This window comes from Panicum hallii, chromosome 3 (genome assembly GCF_002211085.1).
Source record: "Panicum hallii strain FIL2 chromosome 3, PHallii_v3.1, whole genome shotgun sequence".
Classification (NCBI taxonomy): Eukaryota; Viridiplantae; Streptophyta; class Magnoliopsida; order Poales; family Poaceae; genus Panicum; species Panicum hallii.
The window spans coordinates 44,382,196-44,402,939 of NC_038044.1; the positions used below are offsets into that span (position 1 = coordinate 44,382,196).

A 20,744-nucleotide genomic window follows, 5' to 3' on the forward strand; every position below is an offset into this window, starting at 1 on the left:
GCACAACTTGGAGTAGTTTTCGAGAAGCTAACTCGGGACAACTACATCCTATAGAAGGCGAAATTCCTTCCCGCTATTCGTGGAGCTCAATACATAGGCATCCTCAATGGATCTGTTCCTGAGCTGCCCAAAACTATTGAGGTGGCAAAGGCGGACAAGAAGGAAACTGTTCACAATCCAGAGTATGACTCATGGATTGCAAAATATCAACAATCGTTGAGCTATTTGCTGAATTCTCTTACCAAAGAGGCTTTTGTGCCGGTGACAACGGTGACTGCTTCGGCAAAAGCTTGGCAGGCACTTGAAGAGATGTTCTCGGCGAGCTCAAAGGCACGGGTGACAAACCTGCGCATGAAGCTTGCTACCCTCAAGAAGGGCAGCATGCCCTCCAGTGTTCGGCTAATGCAGCTGCACGAGGACGCAATGGAGGAGGAGGTCGTGGTCGAGGCGGTGGCAACAACGACTACTTCGGCAGAAGCTTGGCAGGCGCTCGAAGAGATGTTCTCGGCGAGCTCAAAGGCATGGGTTACAAACGTGCGCATGAAGCTTGCTACCCTCAAGAAGGGCAGCATGTCCTCCTCTGTCTACTTCACTAAGATGTGGTCAATCTGTGATGAGCTTGCTACCCTCAAGAAGGGCAGCATGTCCTCCTCTGTCTACTTCACTAAGATGTGGTCAATCTGTGATGAGCTTGCAACCATTGGTAAGACCATAGATAATAATGAGATGATTCATTATATCCTGACCGGTCTCGATTCTAAATAAACATGTTTGTTACTTCGATGCTTGGCCGGGTTGGGTTAATCCCTCTGAGTGATCTATACTCCCAACTATGGTCGTATGACATATGCTAGGAGATGTATCAATAAGGAGGCCAGTACAAGTTTCGGCTAATGCAGCTGCATGAGGACGCAATGAAGGAGGAGGCTGTGGTCCAGGCGGTGGTAACGGCGACTGCTTCGGCAAAAGCTTGGCAAGCACTTGAAGAGATGTTCTCGGCGAGCTCAAAGGCATGGGTTACGAACCTGCGCATGAAGCTTGCTACCCTCAAGAAGGGCAGCATGTCCTCCTCCGTCTACTTCACTAAGATGTGTTCAATGTGTTATGAGCTTGCAACCATTGGTAAGATAGATAACAATGAGATGATTCATTATATCTTGGCCGGTCTTGATTTTGAATACAACATGTTTGTTACTTCGATGCTTGGCCGGGTTGGGTCAATCTCTCTGAGTGATCTATACTCCCAACTATGGTCCTATGACATGCGCTAGGAGATGTATCAATAAGGAGGCCAGTAATAGTCTTCGGCTAATGCAGCTGGACGAGGATGCAATGGAGGAGGAGGTCGTGGTCGAGGTAGTGGCAACGATGACCACTTCGGCAGAAGCTTGGTAGGCGCTCGAAGAGATGTTCTCAGCGAGCTCAAAGGCACGCGTTACAAACCTGCGCATGAAGCTTGCTACCCTCAAGAAGGGCAGCATGTCCTCCGTCTACTTCACTAAGATGTGTTAAATCTATGATGAGCTTGCAACCATTGGTAAGACCATAGATAATGATGAGATGATTCATTATATCTTGACTGGTCTTGATTTTGAATACAACACGTTTATTACTTTGATGCTTGGCCGGGTTGGGTCAATCTCTCTAAGTGATCTATACTCCCAACTTTGGTCCTACAACATGCGCTAGGAGATGTATCAAGAAGGAGGCCAGTACTAGTCTTCCGCTAATGCAGCTGCACGAGGATGCAGTGGAGGAGGAGGCCGTGGTCGAGGCGGTAAAGGTCGGGGCAATGGCCACGGCAGTGGTCAAAATCGTGGCAACAACTCCAACTCCAACTCCAACTCATCTGGTAGCTCCAAGTCGAAGGGTCCCAAGTGCTAGATCTGTAAGAGGACTAGACATGAAGCACCAAGGTGTTGGTACAGATATGATGACGATGAGGAGGAGGAACAACAAAACTACAAGACAGCTGGTGCTGCACCACTAGATACGGCCATGACACCAACTGGTATGTTGATAACGGCGCATCTGATCATGTTACTGGAGAGCTTGAGAAGATGACCGTCCGTGACAAATACAAAGGGCAAAACAAGTCCATGCTACCAACAGCTCAGGTATGAGAATTAGTAATATTGGTCATACAATTCTACATACCCCTAGCAAAAATCTGCATCTTAAGAATATTCTTCATGTGCCAAGTGCAAATAAAAGTCTTGTTTCCATTCACAAATTAGCTCAAGATAATGATGCCTTTCTTGAGTTTCATCCTAACTTTTGTTAAGAGGATCTAAGAAAACAAGCATTTGCAGTCAATAAACCATCTTTGTCTAGATGCACAGTAGGCTAGGACATCCTGCCTGTAACACCCTAATGTAATATTTCCAAATTTTAATGAATTTATTTTGGCTCAAATAAAATTTCCAGGGTTTTCTCTAATTTATCTTGCATTTAAAGTAATTTTATAACACGAGAAAATAAAATTTATTATAGGATCAACTTGTTTGTGCATTCATGCTGGAGCATTGTTTTATTTGTGTTGAGTATATAGGGTTTGAATTTAAATTTATTTGAATTCAAATAGAATTGTTTGAATAGTTTGAGGGTGGAAAGGAAAGAGAAAAGAAAAGGGAAAGGAAAAGAGAGCAGCAGCCCATTCCCCTCTCCCCTCTCCCCTCTCCTCTCCACGCGGCCCATCCACGCCCGGCGCAGCTCTCCCCTCTCCTTTCCCTCCTTTCCCCGCATGGGCCGCACCGAGGCCCAGCTCCCTCAGCGCAGTCCAGCCCGAGCACGCTCTCCCCTTTTCCTTGCTGCCACCTCGGGCCCGCATGTCGGCGCCACTCCTCTCCCAGCCCGAGCGCTCTCTCCTCTCTCCCTTTCTCCCTCTGCCAGGCCGGTCCCACGCGTCAGCGCCCTCCCTTCCCTCTCCCTTCTTCCTTTCTTCCCCGACGCGCACCTGCCACCCGAGATCTCCGGTGAGGCTTCCACACTGGGCCCGCACGCCAAGGGTGCTCCGCCTCCCAACCAGTAGGATCCCCAACTCCCTCTGCCTCCTACCCTCGCCGCTACAGCCGCCACCGAAGCCCTAGTGCCGCCGCCCCACGAACACCGACCCGCCTCAGCCGCAGAACCTCGCCGCCGGCCATCTTTCGCTGCAGCTCCGGCCACCGCGAGCCTCTGGTGAGCATCACGTCAACCCCCTGAAGCTTATGCGCTAGCTGTCATAGCTTTTGGCTGGCCGTAGCATCCGGAACGCGAGCACGCCGTCGTTGTCCGCCGCCCCGAGCCGCCCTAGCCATCGTAATGCCCTAACTGTGCCCTAGCCCACCACCACAAGTGCCCAGACGTGTTCACCGTGCCAAGCCCTAGCTCCCAGGCTTGATCTCGTTCAAATCTGAGCCCGGACGGCCAAGATATGCCAAGTCCGGCGTGTTTCCGGCGAGCCGCCGCCACGGGAGTGCTCTCCGGCGAGCAATCGCCACCGCCAGTGCCCGACCCCCTCATCCCCTTTGATTTGCATCGCTAGATCTCGATCCAACGACCCAGAATAGAAGATACCGCTTCAGCCTAGTTTTCTTGCTAAAGAGCCCCTGCCCTTTTGAGAAAATAACCCGCAGTCCACCCGTAGTTCAAAAGTATTGGCAGATGGGTCCTGTTTTATTCTTTTAGACCCCTACGTTTCCTGGAATTAGTGCCCGCCATCCTAGTAGTGAGTTTTAGCAAGTTAGACCCCAGACCTAGCCTTTAATTGCGTTTAGGCCTTTAGTTTGTGCGCAGAACCCCCTGGTTTTCCTAGTTTTCTTACAGAAAAGCCCCTGGACCTTGTTTTAACCCTAGATTTCGCATCTTAGCTCCGTTTTAGGCAGTTTTCACGCTCACGCGATCGTTGTGACGCATAGGATAGTTCTATCATAGTTTTGTGTGCTGTTTTTATGTAATGTTATACTGTTTCTTATCTTTTGTCTTTGTTTGTATGTATGTGTATGTATTGGACCATATTTTGGCGTTGCGATCGTGAGTAGACGCTGAGCCTTTGGACGAGTACCAGAAGCCCCTTTCTGCAGAGCAGTTTGAGCAGCAGCAAGAGAACTTTGAGGAAGGCAAGTATAACATGAATATCCTATCACTTTTAAATACAGTTTCATACTGCATTTTAATATTGTATGCCTATAAGGACTTCCTAGCCACCTTATCCTTTATATAAATACCTTGGGTTGCATTTTGGTTAGTTGTGCTAGGTGCTGCGCTCCCACACCCCTCGGTCCTTTTTAATTAATTTAATTAATGGTTATATGCAACTTAATTCTGAGAGTGGCCCTCTGTGCTGTGTGCTTGAGCGGCTCACGTCTCCTTAAAATATATTTTTGTTAGAAACTTGGTTTAGGGGGCCAGCACGGTGCTTAGTGCTTGGTTGACCACTCTCCATAAGGACCGGTTCATAGAGCGACAACCTGGGACAACCGCGCAACCACAAGACTGGAATGGGACGGTCTTGACTTACTAATTAGGTCATTTTGGTTCGGGAGTAACTTACCTGCGTGGGCAAGAGGGGTGGTAAGCTTCAATGGTCCCTGCTCCTCCGACTTGGTCTGTGCTGTGTGCTTGTACCCCCGTGAGGTGGGCCCCATCGTCGTCGATCCAGAAACCTTAACGGTTACACCTTACTAACGTGGTCCTTTGTAACGGTCTCGTAGTGCGCTTGCTAGTCATCTCACCTAAGGAAGTGTGATGAACAACTAGCGTAGCTCACGACTTGTGGGTAAAGTTGTGCAACCTCTCGAGAGTGTAAAACTGATATATCAGCTGTGCTGACAGTCATGAGCGGCCCAGATCCTCCGTGTGATTAGTGGGGTTGTACCTTTGGTGGTTTGGTTTGGTTTTCAGTAGTCTTATGTTTAATATTGATTAATTATTGTGTAACTTGGGTTATGGTAATTCATCCACTTGTAGTAATTAGCTTTAATAAAATTTGCCAAGATTAAAAGCTAATGCAGTTGAGTCAGCTAACCCTAGAGCCTCATAATTCGTGTTATACTTGTTGAGTACAAGTTGTGTACTCACACTTGCCTTCTCTACTCTCCTGTTCTTTCTGGGATATCTTCGACTGCTGCTCAGTACCAGGCGACGTGGAGGACTACATCAGCGGACTCGACGATTTCTAGGCGTTTGTCTCCCAGCCGGCGTCCCTGTGGCGCCCTATTCTTCATGTATTTATTTTACGCTTCCGCATTCCTTGAACTGATTCTTGATTCAGTTGTAATAAAGATATTCATTTATAATTTATACGCTTTTATTTCGAGATACGTGTTGTGATATCTTGATGATTCTGTTGCATATATGCGTGACTTGATCCTGGCGTATATATGATTGCTCAATTTATGTTCTTATAAATCGGGTGTGACAGAATTGGTATCTGAGCCGTGTCGACTGTAGGACGAAGCCTAGATAGAAATGGTCGAGTTTAGGGATTTCCTTTCGCTTGCTTTGCTTTCGCAAAACTCAAACATTCGTTTCTGCTTCTATTCCTTGAGCTCTAAACCTCGATTTTGCTAACCCTCTCTGCATTTTCCGAGAATTAGTCTGATAATTTCAGTAGACGTGGCCTGCGATTTTCTGTCTGTCCTCATAAGTCTAGGTTGCCTTTGCAAAAATACGCTAGAGCGCCTGTTTGTTTAGTCGAGTGGAGTGATAAACTCGACTAACGCTTGAATATTGAATGTTTGTGATTGTGCAAAATGTTTGATTTGGATTTTTGGTTGATTGCATAGTTTAGAAGTTAAACTTGCTCATGCAAATCGACTTTAATACAAACCTGAATTTAATAATCAAAAAAAATTTAGTTAGAACGTTGGGGGTAAAGCCGTACATCCTTTTCTCTCTATTTTATCTTGTTAGAGTTTTCTTTTCGGAAGTTGTACAGTATCTATCTCTCATAAATTTCGCCGTGCTGCAAATAGATGGTGAACACCAGGAGCACCGGCACCGGTCCTGGCCAGCAGGGGCAGAACAACCAGAGTACCGACCAGCCGCTGCCGATGCCTCCACCTCTGACTCCGGAGCAGTTCTTCCAGCTCCAGATGCAGATGGTGGCCACTCTGAACAACACTGTTCAGACGCTGCAGCAGATCCATGCTCAGCCGCCACCTCCTCCACCGCAGCAGCCCCGCGACAGGCGCGCGGATTTTCTGAGGGGTCACCCGCCGATGTTCTCTCATGCGGCTGATCCACTCCAGGCTGACGACTGGCTTCGTTTAGTGGAGCGCCAGTTGGATGTCGCTCAGTGCGACGACAGGGAGCGAGTCCTGTACGCAGCAGGGCAGCTGCGAGGCTCAGCTCTTGATTGGTGGGAGTCTTACCCAGCTCGGGACCGCGATGCCCTCACTTGGGTCTAGTTCCGGGAGCGTTTCAGGAACCACCACATCCCTACTGGAGTGATGAAGATGAAGCACAAGGAGTTCCTTGCGCTTAAGTAGGTACATTAGAGTAAAATCTTCTCGCAATTCCTATTTGAGCTCAAACCCACCCTTGTTATAAGAAATGCTGAGTAAATTTCCGTCTCTTTTTCCTTTGATTATTATTCCAGGGAGCTATGACGGTGACCGAGTACCGTGATCGTTTCCTTCAGCTCGCTCGCTATGCCTCCACTGAGGTCGCCAATGATGGTGATAAGCAGGAGCGCTTCAGGGAGGGACTGGATGGTCACCTGGAGTACGCGTTGATGAACCATTGCTTCGACAACTTCAACCAGCTGGTTGATGCTGCCCTCAACACCGAGCGCAAGAGTCGGGAGATTGAGGACAAGAAGAGGAAGATGGCTCCTGCTGCGTCTGGCAGCAACACCCGGCCTCGGTACCAGTACCCGCAGCAGCAGCAGCACCAGAGGTAGGTCCAGCAGTACCAGCAGCGTCCGCAGCAGTACCCGCCTCGTCCTCAGCAGCAGCATCAGGCGGGACAGGGCCAGAGGCTCCCAGCGCCTCCGGCATGCTCTGCTCCACCGGCTCCACCAGCTCTGCGACAGGGAGTGCCTACTCCTCCTGCCGGACAGCAGGCTCCAGCACTCCCACGGGTGTGCTTCCACTGTGGCGAGCCGGGACACTACGCCAATGTTTGTCCCCGGAAGGCGCAGTCTGGACAGCAGGGACGCCAAGCTCAGCCCAAGGCGCCATCCCAGGGCAGGGTGAACCACGTGACGGCCGAGTCAGCGGCTGAGGCTCCTAACGTGGTTATTGGTACGTTCATGGTCAATACTCATCCTGCTACAGTGCTCTTCGATACTGGTACTACGCATTCCTTTATTACTCGGTCTTTTGTTGAGCATCATGGCATTCATACTAGCACATTAAAGAGGGGCATGTTAGTATCTTCACCGGGAGAGCAGTTGAGGTCTCATATCTTCTATCCCAGAGTCAGTGTTGTTATAAGGGGGTTAGAGTTCAGTGCTAATCTCATGGTGCTAGACACCAAGGGTATCGATGTGATCTTGGGAATGGAGACCCTTGTTAGATGGGGTGTCAGGATTGATTGTGCTCAGAGGACTGTCCACTTGTTGGCACCAGATAGACAGGAGGTCACAGTCAGTGCTTCGGAGCTTTCCGGAATTCTTTGTCAGATGGGGGCTAGACCCACGGATGGTATTCACGTGGTGTCTGAATTCCCAGATGTCTTTCCGGATGATTTGCCAGGTATGCCGCCTGATCGCGACATTGAGTTTTCTATTGATCTCTTGCCTGGCACAGCTCCTATTGCTAAGCGGCCCTATCGTATGGCACCCGTTGAGCATGAGGAAGTTAAGAAGACTGTCGACGAGTTTCTAGCCAAGGGCTATATCCATCGTAGTTTCTCTCCTTGGGCCTTCCCTATATTGCTTGTAGAGAAGAAGTTTGGCGCGAAGAGAATGTGCGTCGATTATCGGGATCTGAATGCAGTCACCATCAAGAACAAGCATCCATTGCCCCGTATTGAGGATCTCTTTGGTCAGCTTCAGGGTGCTTGTGTATTCTCGAAGATTGATCTGCGTTCGGGTTATGACCAGCTGAAGATTCATCCTGAGGATATCCTGAAGACGGCATTCACCTGCAAGTATGGGCTATACGAGTATACGGTCATGTCTTTTGGCTTGACCAATGCTCCGGCTTTCTTCATGCATCTGATGAACAAGGTTTTCATGGATTATCTGGACACCTTTGTGGTGATATTCATTGATGATATCCTAGTATATTCCAAGTCAGAGGCGGAGCATGAGAAGCATCTGAGGCTTGTGTTGCAGAGGCTCAGAGAGCACAAGCTATATGCCAAGCTCAGCAAGTGCAAATTCTGGATTGACGAGGTTCTATTCCTCGGTCATGTCATCTCCAAGGGAGGTATTGCTGTGGACACCGGGAAGGTAAAGGATGTGCTTGACTGGGTGGTACCGCAGACAGTGAAGGAAGTCCGCTCTTTTCTGGGCTTAGCAGGTTATTACCGGAGGTTCATTGAGAATTTTTCCAAGATTTCGAAGCCTTTGACTTCCTTGCTAGAGAAGGGTGTGGATTTCTCTTGGACTGATGAGCGTCAGAAGGCCTTTGAGGAGTTGAAGAAGAGGTTGACTACGGCGCCAGTCCTTACTCTGCCAGACCAGAGCAAGACGTTCACAGTGTATTGTGATGCTTCGAGGGATGGTCTTGGTTGCGTCCTGATGCAGGAAGGCAGGGTGATAGCTTATGCTTCGCGGCAGTTGCGCCAGCACGAGCTAAATTATCCCACTCATGATCTAGAGTTAGCCGCAGTTGTGCATGCCTTGAAGATATGGAGGCATTACTTGTTTGGGCAGAGGTGTGATATTTACACCGATTACAAGAGCCTCAAGTACATTTTCACTCAGAATGAGCTGAACATGCGGCAGAGAAGATGGTTAGAATTGGTCAAGGATTACGACCTGGAGATTCATTATCATCCGGGCAAGGCCAATGTTGTAGCAGATGCTCTGAGCAGGAAGAGCTATGTTAACATGGCCGTGACTTTTCAGATGCCTCAGGAGTTATGCGAGGAGTTTGAGCAATTGAGTCTGGGTTTCTTACATCACACCTCGGGTAGATCATTCAAGGCAGAACCCACTCTAGAGGCAGAGATCAGGCAGCATCAGAAAGATGATAAGAAGCTGCAGGAGATCCGTGAACTGCTCAAGGTTGGTAAGGCACCTCATTTCAGAGAAGATGATCAGGGTACCTTGTGGTACAAGGGTCGGATATGTGTGCCAGATGTAGCGGATCTCAGGAAGCTGATCTTGAGCGAGGCTCATGATACGGCGTATTCCATTCATCCAGGCAGCACGAAGATGTATTATGACCTCAAGGAACGATTCTGGTGGTATGGAATGAAGCGTTCCGTTGCGGAGTACGTGGCTATCTGTGACACTTGTCAGCGTGTCAAGGCAGAGCATCAGAGGCCAGTAGGTCTGTTGCAGCCATTGAAGATTCCAGAGTGGAAATGGGAGGAGATCACTATGGACTTCATTGTGGGATTGCCTCGTACTCAGAAAGGGTACAACTCCATATGGGTAGTAGTGGATCGGTTGACGAAGGTTGCCCACTTCATTCCGGTGAACACTACTTACTCTGGTGCTAGACTCGCAGAGTTGTACATCTCCAGGATCGTTTGTCTGCATGCTGTTCTGAAGAAGATCATATCTGACCGAGGATCTCAGTTCACTTCACGGTTCTGGGAGCAGTTGCATGATTCGTTGGATACAAAGCTACGCTTCAGCACTGCTTATCATCCTCAGACAGATGGGCAGACAGAGAGAACCAACCAAGTGTTGGAGGATATGCTTCGAGCCTGCGCTATTCAGTATGGTACCAGCTGGGATAAATGCCTGCCGTATGCAGAGTTTTCGTACAACAACAGCTATCAGGCCAGTCTGAAGAAATCTCCTTTCGAGGCCCTGTATGGTCGGAAGTGCAGGACTCCGCTGTACTGGGATCAGATTGGCGAGAGGCAGGTGTTTGGTCCGAATATTGTTGAAGAGGCAGAACAACTGGTACAGCAGGTGTGCGAGAACCTGAGGGTCGCACAGACTCGTCAGAAGAGTTACGCGGATGTTCGTCGTCGAGATCTAACCTTTGCTGTGGGTGATCATGTGTACTTGAAGGTCTCGCCGATGAGAGGAATCCGCAGATTTAATGTGAGAGGGAAGCTAGCCCCTCGATACATTGGTCCATTCAAAGTGCTGGAACGGAAGGGTGAGGTGGCATATCATTTGGAGTTGCCTCCCAACCTCTCGGGAGTGCATGATGTGTTCCACGTGTCTCAGCTGAAGAAGTGCTTGAGAGTGCCAGAAGAGCAAGCACCGATAGAAGGGTTAGATGTGCAGGAGGATCTGACCTACACCGAGCATCCGGTGAAGATTCTGGAGACATCTGAGAGAGTTACTAGAAACAAGAAGATCAAGATGTGCCGCGTTCAGTGGAGTCACCACACAGAGGATGAGGCTGCTTGGGAGCGAGAAGATGAGCTAAGGATGACATATCCTGATCTTTTTGCTAGCTAGCCTATCAGAATATTGGGACGAGATTCCTGTAAGGGGGGTAGGTTTGTAACACCCTAATGTAATATTCCAAAATTTTAATGAATTTATTTTGGCTCAAATAAAATTTCCAGGGTTTTCTCTAATTTATCTTGCATTTAAAGTAATTTTATAACACGAGAAAATAAAATTTATTATAGGATCAACTTGTTTGTGCATTCATGCTGGAGCATTGTTTTATTTGTGTTGAGTATATAGGGTTTGAATTCAAATTTATTTGAATTCAAATAGAATTTTTTGAATAGTTTGAGGGTGGAAAGGAAAGAGAAAAGAAAAGGGAAAGGAAAAGAGAGCAGCAGCCCACTCCCCTCTCCCCTCTCCTCTCCACGCGGCCCATCCACGCCCGGCCCAGCTCTCCCCTCTCCTTTCCCTCCTTTCCCCGCATGGGCCGCACCGAGGCCCAGCTCCCTCAGCGCAGTCCAGCCCGAGCACGCTCTCCCCTTTTCCTCGCTGCCACCTCAGGCCCGCATGTCGGCGCCACTCTTCTCCCAGCCCGAGCGCTCTCTCCTCTCTCCCTTTCTCCCTCTGCCAGGCCGGTCCCATGCGTCAGCGCCCTCCCTTCCCTCTCCCTTCTTCCTTTCTTCCCCGACGCGCACCTGCCACCCGAGATCTCCGGTGAGGCTTCCACGTTGGGCCCGCACACCAAGGGTGCTCTGCCTCCCTACAAGTAGGATCCCCAACTCCCTCTGCCTCCTACCCTCGCCGCTACAGCCGCCACCGAAGCCCTAGTGCCGCCGCCCGCTTGCTCCGCCGAGCAGCGCCTCTACTCCGTCGTGGGTCAGCCGCTCCGGTGCACCCCAGCCCCGGCCGAGGCTCGCGGCAGCTTCGCTGCCCCACCAGGAAGTTCTTCGAGTCTTCCCCCCTTGACCCAGAGCTCTACCGTGCGGGAATCGAGTCGAGGACTGCCGCCGGTACCCCACTCCGCCCCCGCAATTCTTCGTCGCCGGCGATCCCCGGACTTCCCTAATCCCCCTGGCACCTTCGCAGGACTTCCTCACATCGATCTACGGTGACCAGGAGCCCGGAGACCCTCGACAACACCCCTCCCCACGAACACCGACCCGCCTCAGCCGCAGAACCTCGCCGCCGGCCATCTTCCGCTGCAGCTCCGGCCACCGCGAGCCTCTGGTGAGCATCATGTCAACCCCCCGAAGCTTATGCGCTAGCTGTCATAGCTTTTGGCTGGCCGTAGCATCCGGAACGCGAGCACGCCGTCGTTGTCCGCCGCCCCGAGCCGCCCTAGCCGTCGTAATGCCCTAACTGTGCCCTAACCCACCACCACAAGTGCCCAGACGTGTTCGCCGTGCCAAGCCCAAGCTCCCAGGCTTGATCTCATTCAAATCTGAGCCCGGACGGCCAAGATATGCCAAGTCCGGCGTGTTTCCGGCGAGCCGCCGCCACGGGAGTGCTCTCCGGCGAGCAATCGCCGCTGCCAGTGCCCGACCCCCTCATCCCCTTTGATTTGCACCGCCAGATATCGATCCAATGACCCAGAATAGAAGATACCGCTTCAGCCTGGTTTTCTTGCTAAAGAGCCCCTGCCCTTTTGAGAAAACAACCCGCAGTCCACCCGTAGTTCAAAGGTATTGGCAGATGGGTCCTGTTTTATTCTTTTAGACCCCTACGTTTCCTGGAATTAGTGCCCGCCATCCTAGCAGTGAGTTTTAGCAAGTTAGACCCCAGATCTAGCCTTTAATTGCGTTTAGGCCCTTAGTTTGTGCGCAGAACCCCCTGGTTTTCCTGTTTTTCTTACAGAAAAGCCCCTGGACCTTGTTTTAACCCTAGATTTCGCATCTTAGCTCCGTTTTAGGCGGTTTTCGCACTCACGCGATCGTTGTGATGCGTAGGATAGTTCTATCATAGTTTTGTGTGCTGTTTTTATGTAATATTGTACTGTTTCTTATCTTTTATCTTTGTTTGTACGTATGTGTATGTATTGGACCATGTTTTGGCGTTGCGATCATGAGTAGACGCTGAGCCTTTGGACGAGTACCAGGAGCCCCTTTCTGCAGAGCAGTTTGAGCAGCAGCAGGAGAACTTTGAGGAAGGCAAGTATAACATGATATCCTATCACTTTTAAATACAGTTTCATACTGCATTTTAATATTGTATGCCTATAAGGACTTCCTAGCCACCTTATCCTTTATATAAATACCTTGGGTTGCATTTTGGTTAGTTGTGCTAGGTGCTGCGCTCTCACACACCTCGGTCCTTTTTAATTAATTTGATTAATGGTTATATGCAACTTAATTCTGAGAGTGGCCCTCTATGCTGTGTGCTTGAGCGGCTCACGTCTCCTTAAAATATGTTTTTGTTAGAAACTTGGTTTAGGGGGCCAGCACGGTGCTTAGTGCTTGGTTGGCCACTCTCCATAAGGACCGGTTCATAGAGCGACAACCTGGAATAACCGCGCAACCACAAGACTGGAATGGGACGATCTTGACTTACTAATTAGGTCATTTTGGTTCGGGAGTAACTTACCTGCATGGGCAAGAGGGGTGGTAAGCTTCAATGGTCCCTGCTCCTCCGGCTTGGTCTGTGCTGTGTGCTTGTACCCCCGTGAGGTGGGCCCCATCGTCGCCGATCCAGAAACCTTAGCAGTTACACCTTACTAACGTGGTCCTTTGTAACGGTCTCATAGTGCGCTTGCTAGTCATCTCACCTAAGGAAGTGTGATGAACAACTAGTGTAGCTCACGACATGTGGGTAAAGTTGTGCAACCTCTCGAGAGGGTAAAACTGATATATCAGCTGTGCTCACAGTCATGAGCGGCCTAGATCCTCCGTCTGATTAGTGGGGTTGTACCTTTGGTGGTTTGGCTTGGTTTTCAGTAGTCTTATGCTTAATATCGATTAATTATTATGTAACTTGGGTTATGGTAATTCATCCACTTGTAGTAATTAGCTTTAATAAAATTTGCCAAGATTAAAAGCTAATGCAGTTGAGTCAGCTAACCCTAGAGCCTCATAATTCATGTTATACTTGTTGAGTACAAGTTGTGTACTCATACTTGCCTTCTCTACTCTCCTGTTCTTTCTGGGATATCTTCGACTGCTGCTTAGTACCAGGCGACGTGGAGGACTACATCAGCGGACTCGACGATTTCTAGGCGTTTGTCTCCCAGCCGACGTTCCTGTGGCGCCCTATTCTTCATGTATTTATTTTACGCTTCCGCATTCCTTGAACTGATTCTTGATTCAGTTGTAATAAAGATATTCATTTATAATTTATACGCTTTTATTTCGAGATACGTGTTGTGACATCTTGATGATTCTGTTGCATATATGCGTGACTTGATCCTGGCGCATATATGATTGCTCGATTTATGTTCTGATAAATCGGGTGTGACACTGCCCTTCCTATCGTTGATAGTGTCCTTAGCATCAATATTGTGTTAGTGATAAGAGTCGTGAGTCGGTGTGTGATGCTTTTGAAATGGCCAAGAGCCATCAACTTCCTTATTCAAAATCAAATAAAGTGTCAAGTTCTCCCCTTGAATTGATTTACTCCGATGTTTGGGGGCTGGCACCTATCTCTTTTGGAAGATACATATTCTATGTTAGTTTTATTGATGACTATAGCAAATACACTTGGATCTATCTTCTTAAAAAGAAATATGATGTCTTCTCAGTTTTGCAAGACTTTCAGCGCCTAGTAGAAAGAAAATTCAACAAGAAAATCCTCTCCATGCAGTCCGATTGGGTAGGTGAGTATAAGAAGCTCAACTCCTTCTTTCAACGCATAGGCATCACCATAGAGTGTCTTGCCCTCATGCTCATCAACAAAACGGTGTTGTCGAGTGAAAGCATCATCATATCGTAGGTTGGTCTCGCTCTCCTCGCTAACGCTTCTATGCCCCTGAAATATTGGGATCAAGCTTTCCTTACCACCACTTATCTTATCAACATCCTTCCTAGCAAGGTCATCGAGTATAATATACCCATGGAGTGTCTTCTTCAAGAAAAACCTGATTACAGCTCTCTTCACACGTTTGGATGTGTATGCTAGCCTAACCTTCATCCTTAGAATGCAAGAAAACTCTCTTTTCGATCTATCAAATGCGCCTTCCTTGGCTATAGCTCCATGCATAAGGGCATCAAGTGTTTGGACATTAAATCTAGTTGCATGTATATTTCAAGAGATGTCGAGTTTGATGAAGGGGATTTTCCTTTTGCCCAACTTCATCCTAATGCCGGTGCCCAACTTAGAAAAGATGTTATTCTTCTTCCTAGTCATCTTCTCAATGCCAAGGGGCTAGATTGTATTGACCAATTTTATACTAATTCAACTAATGATCTTGAAGAAAGTGGTCATACATAGGAGTTATAGGAGCAACTGGGTGCATATTCTGATGAAAACGATGAAGTTTTGCACGAAACAAAGACCTTGCAGCCGGTGCAAGACATAGAAGATCCAAGTGGCAGATCCGGTGCTGATACTAGCGCTTGATCCGAGGTTGATCCTAGCACGGGATCTTGTGCTGATCCAGCCGCCAGCAGCCCTGCCACACGCAACGCAGATTCTTCCGCACGCAACGGGGATTCGTCTACTTCGGAGATGCAAGAGCTGATGCATGGAAGCGCGTCACCAGCGCATCGATAACCCGATGCGGGACCATTGGAGCCGTCTCGTGGCAGCCCAACACGTGGCCCTGCTGTGCGCCAGGAGTCCCCAGTGTCCTTCAGAGGATCCTCTGCGACCAACTCTTGATCGCATGTGGATTTGCCTGCAGTGGCAGATCCTCCTCCTCAACGGCATACTCGAGCACAACATGGCATTGTGAAGCCTAGGAAGTTCACGGATCGCACGATCAAGTATGGTAACTTCCGTGCAACAGGAGAGCCTGAAGATTTGCATGAAGCTTTTGATGACTCTCGGTGGAAACAAGCCATGCAAGATGAAATTGATGCTTTGGAGAGAAACAAAACTTGGCATCTTGCTAAATAAAAAATGGAACAAACTTAATCGATTGCAAATGGGTCTTTAAGATCAAGAAAAAGGTAGATGGCAGTATCGATAGATACAAAGCTCGTCTAGTGGCCAAAGGATTCGGACAACGCTATGGTATAGACTATGAAGACACTTTCAGTCCTGTTGTCAAGACTGCTATAGTAAGGTTGGTACTTTCAGTAACAGTTTCAAGAGGATGGTGTCTCAAACAGCTGGATGTTCAGAATGCGTTCTTACATGGTGTTCTAGAAGAGGAAGTATATATGAGGCAACCTCCAGGCTTTGAGAGTAAGACTTCTCCACACCTAGTTTGTCGACTTGATAAAGCTATTTATGGTTTGAAACAAGCCCCATGAGCCTAGTATGCTAGGTTGAGCTCTAAGTTGATCGATCTTGGTTCAAGGCTTCCAAATTGGATACATCCTTGTTCATTTATCAGGGATGTGGCCATCTATATGCTGATTTATGTTGACGATATTATAGTCATGAGTTCTTCTGACAAAGCTGTGGCAGCATTATTAAAAGACCTAAAGAAAGACTTCGCTCTTAATGATCTTGGCGATCTACACTATTTTCTGGGAATAGAAGTACAAAGAGAAGGAGGCAAGTTGCTATGGAATCAAGCCATGCAAGTATTCTCAAAAGATTCTCAGCTGAGTTGGTATGAATAAATGCAAGCCGTCCGCTACTCCACTGTCGTCATCGGAAAAACTTTCTGGACATGAGGGAACTCCTCTTTGTTCTGAAGATAGTACTAGATACAGAAGTATTGTAGGTGCTCTGCAGTATCTCACGCTAACTAGACCTGATCTTACCTTCTCAGTAAATAAAGTCTGTCAGTTTCTACATGCGCCAACAACTCTACACTAGACGGCCGTAAAATGCATCTTGAGATACATCAAACAGACATTGGACATTGGATTGAGCTTTGAAAGATCAAAGTTAGTCGTTTTAAGTGCCTTCTCAGATGCAGATTGGGCCGGCAGTGTTGATGATAGATGGTCAACTAGTGGATTTGCTATGTTCTTTGGACCAAATCTTATTTCGTGGAGTGCCAGGAAACAAGCTACGGTTTCATGGGCAAGTAATGCTACTGCTGAATTGATTTGGTTAGAATCTCTTCTCGCTGAACTAAACATAAAACTGGATTAGCCTCCAATTCTTTGGTGTGACAATTTAGGGGCGACTTATTTGTCTGCTAATCTGGTTTTCCATGCAAGAGCAAAGCATATAGAGATTGATTTTCGCTTTGTCAGAGAAAGAGTAACAAGAAAACAGCTACAAGTTCGGTTGGTGCCTTCCAAAGATCAATTAGCCGACGGGTTCACAAAAGCTTTACCAGTTGGCAAGCTAGACGACTTCAACAACAATCTAAATCTCAAGAGGAAGAGAAGTTTAGATTGAGGGAGGCTGTTAGAATAGCTATTTTATTCTCATGTACTTTACACTCAATACGATGGCACTTGTACAAGGCTAGGAATCGGGCTATGATTAGAGATAGAATCTATTTGAACTGTAACCGAGTCTAATACTAGTATATGCCTTATTCCATGTAAACTCTTGAGGCTTTTGCCCTATATAAATATGGAACCGTGACATGCCAAGATAGGCAATCACGTTACCTCAATTCTTTCACATCGAGCTCGCCATGGCAGACCCTCGTCATCAATGGCGGCCTCAGGTTCTTCACCAATAGTGGCGGCCTCAGGATCCTCGTCAATGGCGGCCCCAAGCGTTCCAGAGGTAACAATCCTCCTCGTTCTTTGTGTGGCTTTCCTTTCTTTTCCTCAACACCTCCTACATCCAGCCAATTCATCCATTCAAACCCCTAGACCCATTTCTTAGTTCCTCCCCTATTCCTCTTTCTTATGCTGTGTAGAACTTGAAGAACAAGATACTGATTCCTAGAGAAGAAGGCTCCTCTTTGCTCTACCTAGCCCCAATAGGTGATCCTGACCCCACTGAATCGTAAATCTAGAAACAATTAGCTTCCATACAAACACGCTTCGATTGACGTAGCCGATTGGAGCCAAAGCTTTAGGTCCTAGCCTAGTCTGGTACCAAGATGAAGAAACTGGTACATGCGCGTGGGAAATTCGAAGAGAGTCCTCTGGGAAGACTTGGATATTGACCAATGTACCACTTTATCTCTAGCTGATATGGGGAAACATGAGAACCTCCTCATAGCTGCCTCCTACTTTTGGTCCGATGCGCTCAATGCGTTTCATGTTCGGCAATGGGCTGATGACCTCCACACTTTTGGATGTGATCATGCTTACTGGCCTCAACATATCAGCCAACGACAAGCCCTTTGATACGGTCACCAAACCAATCCATCAGCTGATAACTAAGAATGTAGGTGGCTGGAAAAGCTACATCACCGAGCACGCCGGGACAGGAACAATTGATGATAAAGAACACACAGCCTCCTGAACATGTGGCTGGAGAAAATTATTTTCATCGGCAGTACAATGCCCTTGGGTAAGCACCTACTGGAGGCCGTTTATCAATTGCTAGGGGCTGTTTATCAATTGCTACACCAAGTAGCAGCTAGACTAGCCACCAATCAATCTCCCAGCAACATCGGCGCACCCTAGTGGTTTATTCAGCTTTGGCTTAATATGTACAGTTACAAGGCCATAGGCAAGAAAATCATCAGCTGTGATTTCCTAGATAATCATCTAGAAGAAGAGGACAGCTGACCCCACCGATGCACAAATTTGGCAAAGCAGCATCATCCATGCTGCTTGAAAGGTTAGCACTGTTGGCATTTCTTAGCATCATCAAAAGGATTGTTAGTCCCCGGCAACGGCGCCAGAAATGCTTGTTAGCATTTCTTAGCATCATCACCAGGATTGTTAGTCTCAGGCAACGACGCTAGAAATGTGTGTGGTATGTCTTAACGTTTACAGAATAAATCCGTAAACGCACGAATATACCGTTGTAGCATTTCACCCGGAGAGTATTCGGGTACTATTATTTATATTTTTCCAAAACATGGCATGGTGTAAAAGAGTTTACTAGATACATAAACTGGACATTATGCTTAATCCATAGACTATATTTCATACAGGGGTAAGTTATGATAAATGATGAACAAGGGTAATGTCACACACACACAAGCCAATCACAAGAATAAAGAATAACAAATAAATCAAAGGTTAGTGGGAGCTGTTGACATTTCTTAGCATCATTACCAGGATTGTTAGTCCCCGGTAACTGTGTCAGAAATGCTTGTTGATATTTGTTAGGGTCATCACATATAACTCCGCAAGAGCATGGAATACCATTGTAGCATTTTACCCATGATTGATCTCCGGTGTCGTATTTATATTTTTGCAGGGAAGGCGACGGTTATGGAATTGATAAGTTGGTGAATAGCTCTTGGTTACGCATTCAATTGCATAAACATGGGTAAGATAATATATGGATAATGAGGTAATATGACACACAAGTTACTCAAGCTCAAACTCAAGAAAGACTTAGGCAAGAAGAAAGAAAGAAGAAAGCTACTTGGGGCTTATGTATTTCTATCTAGATATATAGCTTATATTATACACTCATAGACATACACATGATTATCCTTAGCTCTAGGCTCCCATGCACTACTAGAGAACTGCACATGACTGGCCGATGAGCCGCCAGCCAACTCGGCTACTCTATGGACCTCTTACAGCCACTACCTGAACGGGGAGGGTTATGCTAGATGGACAGAGCTTTCACCACCTGCCGCCTACCTTATTTAACCATGGGATAGGACCACATCCGGCACCATTAATTAACCCAAACACCATGTCTACATTAATGAGCGATACTCTAGTATCCCGCACATAGCCCCCACCCTCTGGATAGACACACATCATACTAGAGCAAACATAAGAATACCAGAACCATTGCCGTGGCACTAGATTTACTCTTCTAATCATACAAGGTATAAGGTATGAATACAAACTAATCATGAAGCCTAAAAATGCAAACTAAAATTTTTTGTGACCCTCTTGATGAATCATACAACTTTTGCATGGAAGGATGACCAGCTACAAACTATAACTTGATTTAAAATTAATCTTATTTTAAATTGCCCATAAATGTATCTCTTGATCTAGGATAGTATTGTGGATGATTTTTGGACTGTAAGCTAGTCTCTGCTTGTTAAGACTTGTGTAAAACTCTCAAGGCCAGAACAAGTCTCTACGAGTAGTTCTTGTTGGATCTTGTTTGATGTGCTATTTTGCTAGAGTTATTTGTTCATGCTGTTCTACTGATATGTTATGATTGAAACTTTTACAGTAGAGTAACCTTGATGCATAAATGCTATGGACAAAGTTTGAAATTTTTTACTTCTATCTAACTTGCTCATATGTTTTTAGTTAAGAAAAACTACATTAAATCAAAGTAACTAGTTCTCGTGCTTAGAAAAATAAGAAATTTTAACCAGAGACTTTGTTTGAGTAAATCATCTTGTTGGAAAAATTTGAGACACAGAAACTTTTTGAAACTGCCTATAGAAAAAAATCTTGATTAATGTAGATGTATCTTCACTTATTTTCTAGGCTCTGTATCTTGCACACTAAAATTTGAAACATTTGCATAAGTTTAGGAGTACTCAGTAAAATGTTGAGCACCATTTTTTGCATGGTTTATTCTGTATAAATGGATCTTGATCCTAGCAGTAGCTGTTTAATGTATTTTTTATGATTAATCTGCTAAATGAAAATGGCTAGAAATTTTATAGTGAGCTTGTACTTAAGTAATGTGCTCGGCATAAAAAATAAATCTTAACACCAGAAACTATCTCTAGGAGTCGTTTTGTTTTTAATCCATGTTTACTCTTGAAAAATGGCCGTTTATGAAATGATAAAACCCCTCACTTACTTAATGAAGTTAGTTAATCTAGATACTACTCGATAAATGACTACCCAACAAAAAGAAAATAAAGTGCTTTAAAACTTAACTTGAGTTTTGTTGAATTACAACTTTATAGTAAAATAGTTATTTGTCTTGTACCATTAAAAAAACTGACACATATGCATTCATATAGAATCGACGGTGAGCTGGTGCCAGAGCCCGAGAGGGAGAAGCGCGAAGCTCGGATCAATCTAACTGAAGTCATCAAATATCCAAACCAAAGTTTGGAAGAGCCCAAAGCTAGCTTTGCTCAGGAAGGCAAGCCCCGGAGCATAACCCCTATTTTTAAACTTAAGCAACTTTTACTTATATATGGTATTGTGCA

General features: G+C 46.6%; 1 non-coding gene and 1 pseudogene across 1 annotated transcript; both read left to right on the forward strand.

Moving 5' to 3' along the window:
- Positions 1-1,124: 1,124 nt before the first annotated feature.
- LOC112888192 lies at positions 1,125-1,260 on the forward strand. Its single transcript, XR_003227735.1, has one exon. It is a non-coding gene; the product is annotated as a small nucleolar RNA Z247 (small nucleolar RNA).
- Positions 1,261-1,542: 282 nt separating this feature from the next.
- Positions 1,543-1,673, forward strand: LOC112888187 (annotated as a pseudogene).
- Positions 1,674-20,744: the final 19,071 nt, after the last annotated feature.